Genomic DNA, 16,012 nt, shown 5'->3' on the forward strand with positions numbered 1-16,012 from the left:
ACAGATTGTTTAGTCCAATAAAGAAAGCCCTCAAAATCAATGCTGCACCACAGACAGAGCCAAGTAGCTAAAAGTAAGAATACCTTGGTGCCATCACACATGAACTCTGCTATTTTGCAGATGTCACAAGCAAATGCCTTGTTTAAATCACACCAACGGCCATCGACACCCAGTTGGTGGCAGATGCTCAGGGCTGTCCCTGTGACAAAGGTGCTCAGGAATCTGCTGGACAGCATCTTAGAGCCACTTCCTTCTAGGGTGCAATGTGCCACAAAAATATCCATTTGCAATGGTGGTACTTTCATGATCACCAAATATGTTACACAGTTGAACTAGGTTCACCTGCAGTGAAGTCAATCTATTAACACTAGGTTGTGGTAAAGGAAAAGTACAGTGTTAATTTGCAGGGCACCAAGCAAGGAGATCAGGTCCTTTGAGATTAGCTGCCTATTCTCCTTGCTTGGTACCCTGCAAATAAACGCTGTACTTTCCTTTATCACCACCCAGTGTCAGTAGATTGACTGCTGTGCATCAGATGAATGAACCCAAGTTCAGTTCAGTAACAAAACTACTCTATATGTCCTATAAATATTACCAAAGCAAAACACCAAGTGAAGCTGAAAATATGGGCAAAGTACATATAAATGCTGACCAAATTAAAGCAGAAAGAAGGTAACACTGACTAATACAGCATAATTCAGGTCAAAAGAAAGAAATGAAGCAAAGAAAAAGTTTCAGTTATGGTGATCCTCAAATACAAATATCTTTGTGCTCCAAATAACATGGCTAAGACAAAACCAAGAAAAGACAAAATGCTGAGGTAAAAGTACAAATTTAAGAAAAAGCTATAAAGAAACAAATCAAAAGCCAACTAAGAATTTGCACTAAAGAGAAAAAAATTACTGTGAGCAAAATTAAGCATGAAATAGAACCCAGTATGAGGATTTTAAATTATAAAGCTGCAAATATGTGGTAATAAAGAAAAATCTATATGGAAAACATGACAGTCTAGCAAGACTTTAAATAATCAAGTATTAATCCAAAAAATAAAGACAAACACAGAATCCTCATTAGATGAGTATAAAGAAAAGTAGGTAAAATGTTCAAGGTTTTAAAAAGATCCCACATGTAGAACTTTCAATTTAACATATAAAACAGACAATATTCATTAAAGAGTTCTGAAGTACACAAAAGCTAAAATAAGGAAGTACTTCACAGAAAAAGTACTTAAATTCTAAACCACCATGAAAAATCATTAGTGTTTCTTATATTAAAAGTTTAAGGATATTGATAAACTAAAATTGTTCAAAAGAGGGAATTGCAAAGCAATGAGTACTAAACATGCAAAGTTGCCCAAGACCAGAAGCTGTGGCTATAATTGAAAAAAGTTGGATCAGTATTACCTATCTGAAGTGGGAATAGTTATGATTTTTCAGGAACTTGAAACATCTATTAAAATCAGAAATAATACGCATACTCTCCCCTTGATAATCTAAACAAGAGTTAATGCCACCTAGACTCAACAATACATGAACAAATGTTTAGTACTGAGGTTTTCATGACAAAAACTCAGAAAACAAATATCTTTTAGTAAGAGAGGATTGAGCCAAAGGAGCTCAATGCCCATTGAGGAGTCAGAGATGGCTGCTAGACACTATACCAGAGACACAATGCTCTGGTTAAGGATGTCCTGGATGCCTTAGAGGAAAAAACAAGCTGCAGGTAATGTACATAATACGAGCCCATTGTTGTAAATACACACAAAGCCATAGAAGGAAGAAAGGACTGTAAACGGATAAAAACAGGCTCTATGATTAGTAGTCAGGAGAATGCTAACAAAACTGGTTCTGGTGTTGGAAAAAGTTGATAATGGCCAGTGCTGGGCTAAATATCGCCCCTCTCCACCTGAAAAGGGGCAACAGGCACTATTAGACCTTTTGCGTAATTAAAATGTGAAAAGTATACAGTAATGACAAACTCTGGATGCTTCAGAGAACTGTGTGGGAATGTGAATTATTCTTTCTCTCATGAAAAGGGAGTCCACAAAACAACAAGCAAATTCAAAAAACAAAGGAACCAAAAAAGCACACCAAGAACAAGCTGCCTATTTAGAACAGCTAATTTGGTAGAGAGAAAAAGAAGTAGACAAAAAAATTATGAATAGATGGCAGTATAAGCTAAGAAAATGAAAAACAAACCAAGCTGTTTTCCATCTCCATTTAAGGGGAAATTGGATTAAGGTGGGGCAGCCTTGCAGGAAGGCCAGGTGAGTCCCAGAATTGGAGAATATGAAACAAATCCAAATTCAGTTTATAATTTGCTCCATTTATTGCACACAATCACACATGCGCTCTAAGGTAGACACGCCAGTCAGAAAGAAGAAGGATCTGGAAGAAGGTGTGCAACAGAAATGGAAACCCACCTCCTCGGCTGTCAAAGTAGTGTGAGCAAGAAGTCACAGAGCCTCCACCTGGACTCAGTCACCAGACGAGAGCCTGCGAGCTACTCAGCTTAGTACCTTCATTTTTCAGGAGCCTCCGATACAGAGTACCAGTGAAGCCTCAGGGAATTCTTATCTATGTCAGTGCTCCTGTTCCAGTGATGGCATCCCTGGACCTCACCAAACAAATTTCATTTCCATATTAACACTTGTATTATGTCACACTTAAATACTCATAGCCTAACAGGATATTAAAAACAATAATCATGCAAACTCACATTGGCCACTGTGACTCCATTTTAAACTACCTAACATAGCCTAAAGTCATACAAGATGGGTAGGAATCACATGATTAAAAGTCACATCAAATCTTTAGCACCCTTCACCTCCCCATTCCCTCAAAGCCTGGGATACAAATTGCTATATGTTCCTCACCCTTCCTAACTGATTGCTTTCTCCAAATTTCACCCTCCTATTGCATACTGTTAGAGCAAGTTCTTTAGAACATAAACCAGAACTCATCACTACACTGAATAAAAGCCTGTGTCAACTACAGATTGGCACTTGGCACCTAACTCTACAAGGATTAAATCATGTGCTGCTGCGGTTGCTGACGTTCAACAGCCCCTGGAAGGAGTTCACTGTGGAGAGCTGAGACACTCTGTGCTCTGGGAAAAGCTGGCAGAACAGGTCTTCAGATAGATATTTTCAGGAGCTGATTTTATGAGCCCAAGTCTTGCATCTCCTGATAACTAGAAAAGCACCAAAGTCCTTCATGGTGATGTCTGCTCTTCTTGCCTAGGAGAAGTTGTTTGTTGCTTTTAGTTAACAAACTAAGGTTTTTATCCTAACTACAAACTAAGTTGTGTCCGATTCTTTGTGACCCCATGGACTGTAGTGTGACAGGTTTTTCTGTACATGGATTTCCCAGGCAAGAATACTGGATGGGTTGCTAGCTCCTTATCTAGGGATCTTCCCTACCCAGGGATTGAATCTGAGTCCCCAAGTCTCCTGCATTGGCAGGCATTACCACTGAGCCACCATGGAAACCCAACAAGCAGAAGCCTTTGGCAAAAGTTATGTGCTGGATTTTGTGAACTCCCTTTTCACCATAATCACATATATACTGACCTCCCCCCTTACTTCTCTGAAGCAGTTTCTCTGAGCTGTCTGAAATGCCATCTCCCAGATTACAGTCCTCATTTTGCTCCAAATAAAACTGAGCTTGGTACGTCTCAGATTGTAATTTTTTAAAAGTCAACACTCTGGAGTCTTCCTATATACTAAGACCCTCTGATGATCCTCCACGCCTGACCTGAAATTTGCCAAGTTTGCCCCATCCTGGATGTTAACTTTGCTTTACACTTTAATTTGGAGATTCTCAACCCAGAGTGGATAGAATCTTAAAGGTAACTAGGATCTTGGGCAAGAAAGAGACCATATCTGTTTTCATTCATATCTGAATACAATTTAGCATGATATAATTATCAAAATTATAATTGAGATATAGAATATATGAGCTTCTTAATCTATTATTTAACAGACTGAGTTATAGGTCTAAACTATTTTTTTAATTTTAACTTAGAATATAAAGCTGTGTTTCACAATACCTAAAAAACTATAATGTGAAATGAAAAAAGCTATGATTTCTATTGTGACAAAGTCATGGTTCTGCTAAGAATATCAGACCACAAAAGCTCCAGGTTAAGGATGCCCACCCTACACTCATTCCTCAATAGTCCAAAAGGTCCGTTCTCCTGATTCTTTAAAATATGTGTGCTCCTACACCTCCTTCCACTTCTCCCTTTACCAAACCACTCATCTACCAAGTCTTAGCTGCTGCTAAAGAAAAATCACAAATCCAGAATGGCATCATTTATGCTAAAGCCCAGGACACCAGACTTAGACTTCACACTTGACCTACTTGCAGTTTGCACCTTTGCCAGGAATGTAATCTTAGCCAACTAGGTTGGATTACTCTGATTGGCACCAATGAGGTAATCTCTCACGTGGCCCCTCTCCATAGCCTGCCCCCGGAGGAAGAAGTGGACTACATGATGAAACTGCCATTCTTTTCCCCTCAAAAGATGTCCTTTCTTTTCTTGCCTTAGTAGCTCCCTTGCCCCGCTATTTTTCTTATTAAAAACCTTCCATTTGTGAACTCTCTGGGAACCCCCCTTCTATTTTCTAGAAGGTATTCTCCCCAATTGGCCCATGAAATTGGTTGAATTTTGTGTTTTACCACTGCTCACCCACAAAGGTCCTTGTCCTGGAAGGAAGATGCATTCTCTGCAGAGCAGGACTTAGTCTCCTGTGCAGCTGTGTCTCAGCGCCTAGAATTCAAGCAAAGCCATTGATGCAAAATTCAAAGTTTAAGGTTTAGCATGTAGATAAGTACCCCCGTTCTGTACTCAGAAAAAAAAAATGATAGTTTTCTGGGTATGTTTGCTTGAATTTATATGATTGTAATGTAAACATGCTATTCCTTTAGTTTTTAGAAAAAAGTTTCAATTTTCTAACAATGAAGGACATGTAGAAAAAGTTACTACTTTCAAATCTATCCTCTGTCGGAAATACTCTGAAGAAATAGGTCGAGATAAAGTTCAGGCCTCATGCCAAGGGAATGGAGGAGACAGAATCAAAGCCCAGGTCCCCTAAATTCCAAAGCTCTCACTTATACCATTGTCTCCAAAGACACTGTCAATTTCACCTTCTGACTCTGTTTGTAAAACCATTAGTTAAGTCCTTCCTCCTTTCCTCTTGGTCTTCATTTTCTTCTCTCATGGCACTACTATTTTCATATTCCCAATTTTAGGGTAAGGGACACCTAGGAACGTGCCTTTCTCAGCAATCAGAGTTAGAGTAGATCGTACAGCTAGCTGGCCCAGTACAATGCCCGCCCTGTGCCCGCACTTCTGCCAGCCTTACCTGGAGAGGGGCTCCAGCCTTAGGACGCAGCCCTGACCAGAGTGAGGAGGGAGGCTGGAGGGCTGATCCAGTCTTCTATTGGCTCCTTCCTCCCCCTGCAGAGTTTGCAAATCTCTAGTCCCTATCCCTTTCAATCCCACCCCTTCCCTAACTCTCCAGACATCTCACGCAGCCCTGAAGCCACTGCTGACTTCCAATCTTGACATTCTATCCATAACCATCTAGCTCCACCTTCAGGTCCAAACTTGGGCACCTCTGGTTATCCCCCACCACACAACTGCCAGGATTCTAGGCTCTCAAGAAAATAAAAATGAAAAAAAAGAGTGTTAGTCACTCAGTCATGTCCCGCACTTTGCAACCTAATGGGCTATAGCCCACCAGGCTCCTCTGCCCGTGGAATTCTGACAAGAACACTGGAGTGGGTAGTCATTCCCTTCTCCTAGGGAATCTTCCTGACCCTAGGATTGAACCTGGGTCTCCTGGATTGCAGGTGAATTCTTTATTGTCTGAGCCACCAGAGAAGACCCCTCAAGGTAAAAAGGGCAACACTAATTACCAAGTTATTCAGCTGTAACCCCAGGAGTCAATGTTGACTTCTCTCTTTTCTTCCATCCCCACATTTAATCATCCCTAAGCCCTTGGAATTTTCAATTTCTTTCTCTCTCCATGGTTCTGTAGTTACATGTGACTCTATGCGGCCCTTCTGGGACAGAGTCTTCCTACTATGTCTTCTGTTTTAACCCTTCTCTGAGGTCCCCAGAAAACATTCAGTTCATTTCAGTCACTCAGTAGTGTCCAACTCTTTGCAACCCCATGAACCAGAGCACGCTAGGCCTCCCTGTCCATCACCAACTCCCGGAGTCCAGCCAACTCCATGTCCATTGAGTTGGTGATGCCATCCAACCACCTCCTCCTCTGTCGTCCCCTTGTCCTTCTGCCCTCAGTCTTTCCCAGCATCAGGGTCTTTTCCAATGAGTCAGGTTTTTGCATCAGGTGGCCAAAGTATTGGAGTTTCAGCTTCAACATCAGTCCTCCCAATTGACACCCAGGACTGATCTCCTTTAGGATGGACTGGTGGATCTCCTTGCAGTCCAAGGCACTCTCAAGAGTATTCTACAACACATTATTTGAACACATTTCCAGAACTGTTGTACAGATGCTAAAATCCCCACATAACGAAAGAAGCTACTGACTTTAAAAAATGCACAATGTGAGTGTTGTGAGTTAAGTTTTATTGGGAGCAAAATGAGAACTATAGCTTGGGAGACAGCACCTCAGATACCTCTGAGAAACTGCTCCACAGAGATAGTGGGGAAGGTCAGCACAGATGTGATTTTGGTGAAAGGGAAGTTTATTCAATCAAGGACATCATTTTTGCAGAACGTTTCTGCAAGTCTCGTGAAAGTTTCTAGATATGAGCAGATGTAAGAATTGGGCTCATAAAATCAGTTACTGAAAATATCTGTCTGAAAACCTATGAATCTTTCCTAGAGCAGAGTGCCTCATTTCAACTCCCCACCCTAAACTCCTTACACAGAATGTGAAAGTCAACAGATGCAGCAGCACAGGATTTAATTTTTGTAGAGGTAGATGGCAAGTGCCAATCTATAGCTTAAAAAGTTAACTATTTGATCACCATGAAGACATTTTCACCTAGACCTGTTGAGGTCTAAGGATTGATTAAGGGATACTGTCCTGTTACCTCACCACCAGTGTGTCAGTTAGAGAGTCCAGTATCACCAAGACTGAATGATTTGACAGCCAGCATCTGGGGACCTTCATTCAATTTGATAGAACTGCCATGTAGAGTTTAAGAGAGACACTGAGATCAAAGAGTAGATTTGGAAGAGATGAGACTGAAAATACATGAGAACCAGGTCAGAAAGGACCATAGAACTGTGATGTCTTTGTTCTAAAGGCAATGAAAAGCTTTTGATTCATGATTAAGAAATTCATTTATCTAGCCTTTATTTGACACAGGTTTGTCAGGTACGTACTCCCTTCCAAGCACTATGTTTCAGGCTGGGAAATGGTGGTAGGTAAGTTAGGCATGGAACTTACAGGTTAGCAGACAAGAGAGACAACCAAGTCATTTTGGCCCAGAATGATGCATGTAGCAACTGAGAAGGTATAAGGTGTGATGAGGACACATAGGTGGGACCCTCAGCTGGGACCCTCAGCCTAGTTCAAGGATCGGGAGGGGGTCAAGGAAGGCTTCCTGAAGAATATGCAAGTTGTCTGAAGGATGATGAGACATTCGGCGGGCGAGGAGCTGAGGAAGTGTGCATAAAGTCTTAAGACAAGGGAGAACACTGATTGGGGCATTAGAAGAATTCCAGAGATCCTGGAGTAGAAAAAAAGGAAGGATTGCAAGATGAGACCAGAGAGAAAGCCACTATACAACAAATTTGGATTTGAAGGACGTAGGACTATAGGAAGCAATGTTCAGATTTACATTTTACAAAGAACTCTCCAGGTTTAGGGGGGGCATTCATGACATTTATTCAGTAAATATTCATAGACTATCAATTCTGGGTCCTAGGCTCCAGAGTTCATGGTTTGGTAAAGGAGACAGACAGATTGACAGCAGCAGTGGAATAATTGAATAATGAAAGTCCGAATCGTGCTGCAGATGGACTCACCAGAAGGAGTCAAGGAAACCTACAGAGGCGGTGGCTTTTGAGCTAAGCCATAGGGTGCAAGGGGCTTCGCCAGTAGCTCAGAGTTAAAGACTCTGCCTGCAGGTGACAAGGGTTTGATTCCTGGATTGGGAAGATCCCCTGGAGGAAGGTGTGGTATCCCACTCCAGTATTCTTGCCTGGAGAAACGCATGGACAGAAGAGCCTGGCAGGCTGTAATCCATAGTGTCTCAAAGAGTAAGATACAACTGAAGCCACTGAGTACACACATACACACGCATAATGATGCATTGGAGATTGCCCAGACATTCCAGGTAGAACAACAGCTGTAAAGACAAGGAGAGTGAAAGAGCATGGCCTGCTCTTTCACAGTCATTTCAGGAGGTCTTAGGTTTAGGTTACACAGGACAAATGACAGGAAAGGAGATCTGAGAAGAAGGTTGGGAGACACATCTCACTTGTACATTGATTAGGGATTTGAACTTGTGCCTATAACTTGAGGAGGAATCACAGACTGTTTGAAGAATCTGAAGCTTTCTTTGGAAAAATGCACATGAGTGCCAAATATGTATGCAATTTCAAGGATTCAGAGATCTGCAGTTAAAATCTCACTGATCTGGGCAGTAGAACCCTTGAAGAATTTTTAAACAATGAAGCCAGAAGATCAGTTTTGCAGTTTAGAATGATCACCAGGGAAGGGTGGAAAGACACTGGAGGCAAAAAGCTCTGCTAAAATGATTTAATAAGGCAAGAGGTATGACGCTCTAAGGGCTCTTCCATCATGGTGTCAGCAGGGATAAAGAATAGGAAAGGCATCAGGAGTGGGCATGGGCCAGGATGTGATGACAAATGGATATGGATAACGGTCAAAAATGGTCTTACTTCTGTCCCCAATATCTGTTCTTCCCAGCATCCCTGGTAATACAATCTCCAACTTTTAGCTGGACACATCACCACGCAGAAGAGAGACTCCATCTCCGAGCCACCATCATAGCTTAATATGGCCACTTAACTAAGCTTCTGCTATTAAGTTGTGAGCGAAGAGACATATATGTGTGCCAACTCTAGTTCCTGCATTTAAAGAAGAAGAAAATGCATTTCTTCCTACCCACTATCTGGAATGTGGTAGTGATAAATCTTGATTCATGAAGATTAGGCCAATAGTCTAGGGATCATAGAATAACCAGTCAGAAAGAGCCTAGGCCCCCAACACTAAACCCGTTGAATCTCCTCCTGACTGTTTATTCCCCATTTAATATCAGAACAAGAAATAATTCTTTAGCTTGCTTAGACCATTGCATATTTGGGATCTCTGTTGCAGGAAGAACTGGACAATTGCACTCAGCATCTCATCTCAACAGTCTAAAGCTGAGGTTATACCAAGTGAGAGAAAACAGTTGCAAATGATGTGACCACCAAGGGGTTAATTTCCAAACTATACAAACAGCTCATCCAAGACCATAACAAAAAAACCCCAAATCACTTTAAAAAAATAGGCAGAAGACCTAAATAGATATTTGTCCAACGAAGACGTCAGTTCAGTTCAGTTCTGTTCAGTTGCACAGTCATGTCTGACTCTTTGTGACCCCATGAATTGCAGCACGCCAGGCCTCCCTGTCCATCACCAACCCCCAGAGTTTACCTAAACTCATGCCTATCGAGTCGGTGATGCCATCCAGCCATCTCATCCTCTGTTGTCCCCTTCTCCACCTGCCCCCAATCCTTCCCAGCTTCAGGGTCTTTTCCAATGAGTTACACTTCACATGAGGTGGCCAAAGGATTGGAGTTTCAGCTTCAACATCAGTCCTTCCAATGAACACCCAGGACTGAGACATACAGAAGGCTAATAGGCATGTGAATGAATACTCATTCTCACTAGTTATTAGAGAAATGCAAATCAAAACTGCAATAGGTACCACCTCACACCAGTCAGAATGGTCATCATTAAATAAAATCTACAAATAACAAATGCTGTAGAGAGTATGGAGAAAGGGGAGCTCCCCTACACTGTTGATAGGAATGTAAATTGGTGCAGCCACTATGGAGAACAATATGGAGGTTCCTCAAAAAACTAAAAATAGAGTTGGCATATTATCTAGCCAACTGAGATATCCAGACAAAACTATATCCAGACAGAACTTCTGAGAGCATATCCAGACAAAACTATAATTTATAAAGGTTCATGGCAGCAATATTTACAAAAGGCAAGACATGGAAACAAACTTAATGTACATTGACAGATGAACGGATAAAGAAAATGTGTATATATATATGTATATAATGTAACATTGTTCAGCCATAAAAAGAATGAAATATTGCCATTTGCAGCAACATGGATGGACTTAGAGATTACCATACTTAGCAAAGAAAGTCAGAAACAGAAACACAACACCATATGATATCACTTCCATGTGGAATCTAAAATATGGCAAAAATGAGCTTATTTGTGAAACAGAAACATATTCACAGACATAGAGAACATATATGTAGTTTCAAAGGGGTGAGGAAGGAAAGAATTGGGAGTAGAGATTAGCAGATGCAATTGTTTGTAGGATGGATAAATAACAAGGTCCTATGTGAAGCACAGGGAACTGTAGACTGGGAGCAAAGTGGGAGCAAAGGCCAGGACCTGTCTCCGCTCTGCAAACCCACTGAGAGGATGCATGCAGGTCTGCTTTCCAACCACTGCAGGTTCAGCAAGACAGGCCCAGCCAGGCCTCACTGGGGGAGAAAGACTCTGATCAACAATTACAGTGTGTAGGGTGTTCCCCTCATCCAAGCCATTCTTGGGCACCAGCTAGGTGTTCTACCTTTCAACTTATCTGACACCTTGTACCTGGAAATGGCATCAGATTCCACAGCTTAAGAGTTCAGTCCCATAAGACTGCCCTGCATTTCAGATGCCAATCACAAGCCCAGGTTGTCAGCTATGTTTTGACTGACAGGCTGTAGCTTAGATGCTCCCATGACCTCCTCTTGGGTTCAATTAATTTGTTAGAGCACACAGAACTCAGAGAAACATTTACTTACTAGAGTATGGGTTTATCATACAAGGATATGACTCAGGAACAACCAGATGGAAGACACATGTAGGGTAAGCAGTGGGGAAAGGCACGGAGCTTCCTTATCCTCTTGGAGCGTGCTACTCTCTGCATCTACACAGGTTCACATACCAAGGAGCTCTACGAACACTAGTCCTTGGGTTGTTATGGAGACCTCACTACACAACCTTGGCTGATTAAATCACTGGCCAATGGTGATTGATCTCAATCTTCAGCCCTTCTCATCTCCTCGGAAATCAGGAAGTCAGAGGAGTACGATTGAAAGTTCCAATCCTTTAAGGATATGGTTGGTTCTCCTGGCAATCAGTCCCCATCCTTAGCTGCCATCCAGAAGTTGTTCATTAGCATACAGAAGACCCCTTTATGTCTCTCATCATTTAAGAGATTCCAAGGGTTTTAGGAGCTTTGTGCCAGAAATGGGACAAAGTCCGATATGTATTTCTTATTATAAATGACAATATCAAGGGAACACTAGACGCTGAAGCTCTCTGCCTGTGACCAGAGTGAACGTGGGATTCTGGGTTCAAGTGTGAGATATGCACTGTGCACATTTAAGTAACGTCCTTCTTTCCAGCTGTGATCAGTAATAAAGTTGACATCTCTGCTGTTTCATCTCCCAGTCATTTCCCAGCTTCAGAAATGAGAAAAGTGATGAAATTTATACCCCCCAAATTCCTGCCCCGAGTCCCCCACACTCCCTGGTCAATACATCGGTCTTGTGGATGTGGTCCAGTCTGGTCCAGTTGGTGAAGTGGGGTGGAAAAGAGGAGCAGGGGTCCACAGGCAGATGAAGGAATCTTGTATGAATGAGACACTGCCACATTCAGAGGATGTTTGAGCCTACAATGACACTAGTCACTTCTGTTGCACAACACCAGGGGGTGCCATCTCAGTGTACTAGTGAACATCACCTTCTTAGCTTGTGTTCCAGGAGCTGCCTTTCACAGATGGCACAGTGTTTCCCCGGATGACTGGAACAGAGTCCTCTGAAAAGGATAAGATAGCACAGAGCCTCACTGGCAGGTAACTTGCATGTCCAGGTCTCAGGGTTCAGAGGTCTGATCAGACAGGAAGCGGAAATGAGATACAAGTAATTGAAACCCTACCAAGGGGCAGGGTTTTCACACCAGGATACCATCCAGGACTCAGGAGGAGGGAGTCAGTGGTCCAAGGAGGGCTCAGCCAGGGAGCAGGGAGGCTGACAGTTCAGGCTGACATGATTATAAAGTCACCTGAGTGCCACCTCCAGTTGACTCAATCTAGGCTTAAAAGCAGTCACAACCCAGCATGGAACAAACACAAGACCCAAAGGATCAGCTCAGCCAGGGCTTCTCTCCTAGCTTCTGGTGGCCCCAAGCACTTCTTGGCCTCTGAGAGCATGACTCCAATACTTGTCTCCTCCCTCACGATGCCATTTTCTCCCTGTGTCGTAACATCATCTTCCTTCTGTGCATGTATGTCTCTGCATCCACAAGTTGTTATATTTTTTATAAAGATGCCAATCATATTGAATTAGGGCCCACTCTAAGTACTTCATTTTAATGGGACTACCTCTGTAAAGAACCTATTTTCAAAAAGTTCACATTGCAAGGTACTAAGGGTCAGGATTTCAGTGTATCTTTTGAGGGGGAAAAAGGGAGACACAATTCATCATATAACGCATATTTTTGTTCCTCTCTTCTAAAGATGCTCTTCCCTCTAGCGCTCACTCTTCCTCACAGTTAATGCCTGTCATTTCTTAAAATTTCACCTCAGTGTAACCTCCTCTGGGGAGCCTCCATGACCTCTGCCCTCAGAACCACCACAGATACTCACAAATCTGGAGGGATGACCAGCAGCTCTCATAAGCTCCACATCAGTGCCACTCAAAATGTGGCTAGAAACTTTACAGTAATTTGACATTGTGCAGTCAGTAGGCTTCTATTGTGTTTGTTTTTAATTTCATTTTCCAATGAATTCATGTTTATGGATGGTGTGGGTTGAAAATTTGTTCAGTCACTCAGTCGTGTCCGACTCTACAACCCCATGGACTGCAGCAAGTCAGGCTTCCCTGTCCTTCACCATCTCCCAGAGCTTGCTCAAACGTTTGTCCATTGAGTTGGTGGCACCATCTAATCATCTTATCCTCTGTTATCCCCTTCTTCTCCTGCCTTCGATCTTCCTCACCATCAGAGTCTTGAAAAATTATATGTGCTGATGAGACAGCTAAAACCAATGTAAAACTTAAGACAAAAGAGACTTTAAAAGACAACCTGGTGTCTTTCTTTGTTTCCTATACTTCTCCGTCCAACTGTTATGGCAAACAAAGTGGGGTGTGAGAGGGTGGTCACATCCCAGGTCTCAGGGACATCCTTGGGCACATGCCAGGTGTGTGTTCTAGCTTCGTGCAGAAAAGAATTCAAGAGTGAGCTATGGTAAAGCAAAAGAAGGTTTATTCAGGGAGACATACACCTCATAGACAGAGAGTGGGCCATCTCAGATGGCAAGAAATACCAGAGGGCAGGGTTGTCAGCTTCTTATAGGGTGGGTAATTTCATAGGTTAATGAGTGGGAGGAGTATTCCAGTTATCTTAGGGACAGGGATTGTCATGAATTGGGGCCAATGCTCACTCTTTGACCTTCATGGTCACCCTTGGAACCGCCATGGTGCCTGCAGGTGTGTCATTTACCAGATGAAGTATTACAATGAGTGTATCCTATGGCTCAAGGTCTAATGGAAGTTGACTTGTCCACCATTTTGGATCCAGTTGGTTCTAGTCAGTTTAGGTTGTGTCTTCAATGCCTATGTCATTTTTTTAAGTTGTGCCCTGAGCACTTTCTGTCTCACACCGTCTCAGAACTAGTAGTTCTCTGTATGTGCTGTATTCTCTCTTCCTCTGCCTGGTCCATAAGCTGTTTCCTCTCCTGCAAAACTATTCTCCTCGTCACCTGGAAATTAGTTCTATAAAGTAGTCAGCTTCACCTCCTCCAGGAAGCTGACCTGATACCCGAGCCCTAAGATCATAGGGTCCTTCCATTCTCTTTAAGCCTCAGGCTGGAAGCAAGTACTCAGGGTTGGGGCTCAGAGTGGGCCATCCCCAAATCTGCCACACTGGCATATTGATCATTTTAAACTGGACTTGCTTGAGAATAAGGCAATGCAAATAGGAATTTCTGACTGGTCTCTGTCTCCCTGAAAAGCAAGAAATGAATCTCTCCTGGGAAAGGTTCACTCCCTGCATCTTGAGGTAGGAGGACATCCTTATCATCAGAGACAGGGAATTCATAGCTGAGAAGCTTGTGTAAACAAACCTTACTTCTTTGAATTTACTACCCTAAGCCTAAACTATGTTCAGGCTTCCTAGCTGCCTCAGTGGTAAAGATTCTGTCTGCCAATGCAGAATATGCTAGAGATGCAGGTTCAATCCCTGGGTTGAGAACATACCCTGGAAAGGAAATGGCAAATCATTTCACAAATAAGAAACCTCGAATAGCCAAAGCAATCTTGAGAAAGAAGAATGGAACTGGAGGAATCAACCTGCCTGACTTCAGGCTCTACTACAAAGCCACAGTCATCAAGACAGTATGGTACTGGCACAAAGATAGAAATATAGATCAATGGAACAAAATAGAAAGCCCAGAGAGAAATCCATGCACCTATGGACACCTTATCTTCGACAAAGGAGGCAAGAATATACAATGGAGAAAAGACAATCTCTAAAAAGTGGTGCTGGGAAAACTGGTCAACCACTTGTAAAAGAATGAAACTAGAACACTTTCTAACACCGTACACAAAAATAAACTCAAAATGGATTAAAGATCTAAACGCAAGACCAGAAACTATAAAACTCCTAGAGGAAAACATAGGCAAAACACTCTCTGACATAAATCACAGCAGGATCCTCCATGACCCACCTCCCAGAATATTGGAAATAAAAGCAAAAATAAACAAATGGGACCTAGTTAAAATTAAAAGCTTTTGCCCAACGAAGGAAACTATAAGCAAGGTGAAAAGACAGCCTTCAGAATGGGAGAAAATAATAGCAAACGAAGCAACAGACAAACAATTAATCTCAAAAATATACAAGCAACTCCTGCAGCTGAATCCCAGAAAAATAAACGACCCAATCAAAAAATAGGCCAAAGAACTAAACAGACATTTCTCCAAAGAAGCCATACAGATGGCTAACAAACACAAAAAAGATGCTCAACATCACTCATTATTAGAGAAATGCAAATCAAAACCACAGTGAAGTACCATTTCACGCCAGTCAGAATGGCTGCTATCCAAAAATCTACAAGCAATAAATGCTGGAGAGGGTGTGGAGAAAAGGGAACCCCATTACACTGTTGGTGGGAATGCAACCTAGTACAGCCACTATGGAGAACAATGTGGAGATTCCTTAAAAAACTGGGAATAGAACTGCCATACGACCCAGCAATCCCACTGCTGGACATACACACCAAGGAAACCAGAATTGAAAGAGACACGTGTACCCCAATGTTCATCACAGCACTGTTTACAATAGCCAGGACATGGAAGCAACCTAGATGTCCATCAGCAGATGAATGGATAAGGAAGCTGTGGTACATATACACAATGGAATATTACTCAGCCATTAAAAAGAATACATTTGAATCAGTTCTATTGAGATGGATGAAACTGGAGCCCATTATACAGAATGAAGTAAGCCAGAAAGAAAAACACCAATACAGTATACTAATGCATATATATGGAATTTGAAAGATGGTAATGATAACCCTATATGCAAGACAGAATAAGAGACACAGTTGCATAGAACAGTCGTATGGACTCTGAGGAAGAAGGTGAGGGTGGGACATTCTGAGAGAATTCCATTGAAACATGTATATTATCATATGTGAAACAGAACACCATTCCAGGTTCGATGCATGAGACAAATGCTCAGGGCTGGGGCAATGGGATGACCCAGAGGGATGGGATG

The sequence above is a fragment of the Giraffa tippelskirchi genome, chromosome 5 (assembly GCF_054371585.1).
Source record: "Giraffa tippelskirchi isolate mGirTip1 chromosome 5, T2T-mGirTip1v1.2.pri, whole genome shotgun sequence".
Lineage (NCBI taxonomy): Eukaryota > Metazoa > Chordata > Mammalia > Artiodactyla > Giraffidae > Giraffa > Giraffa tippelskirchi.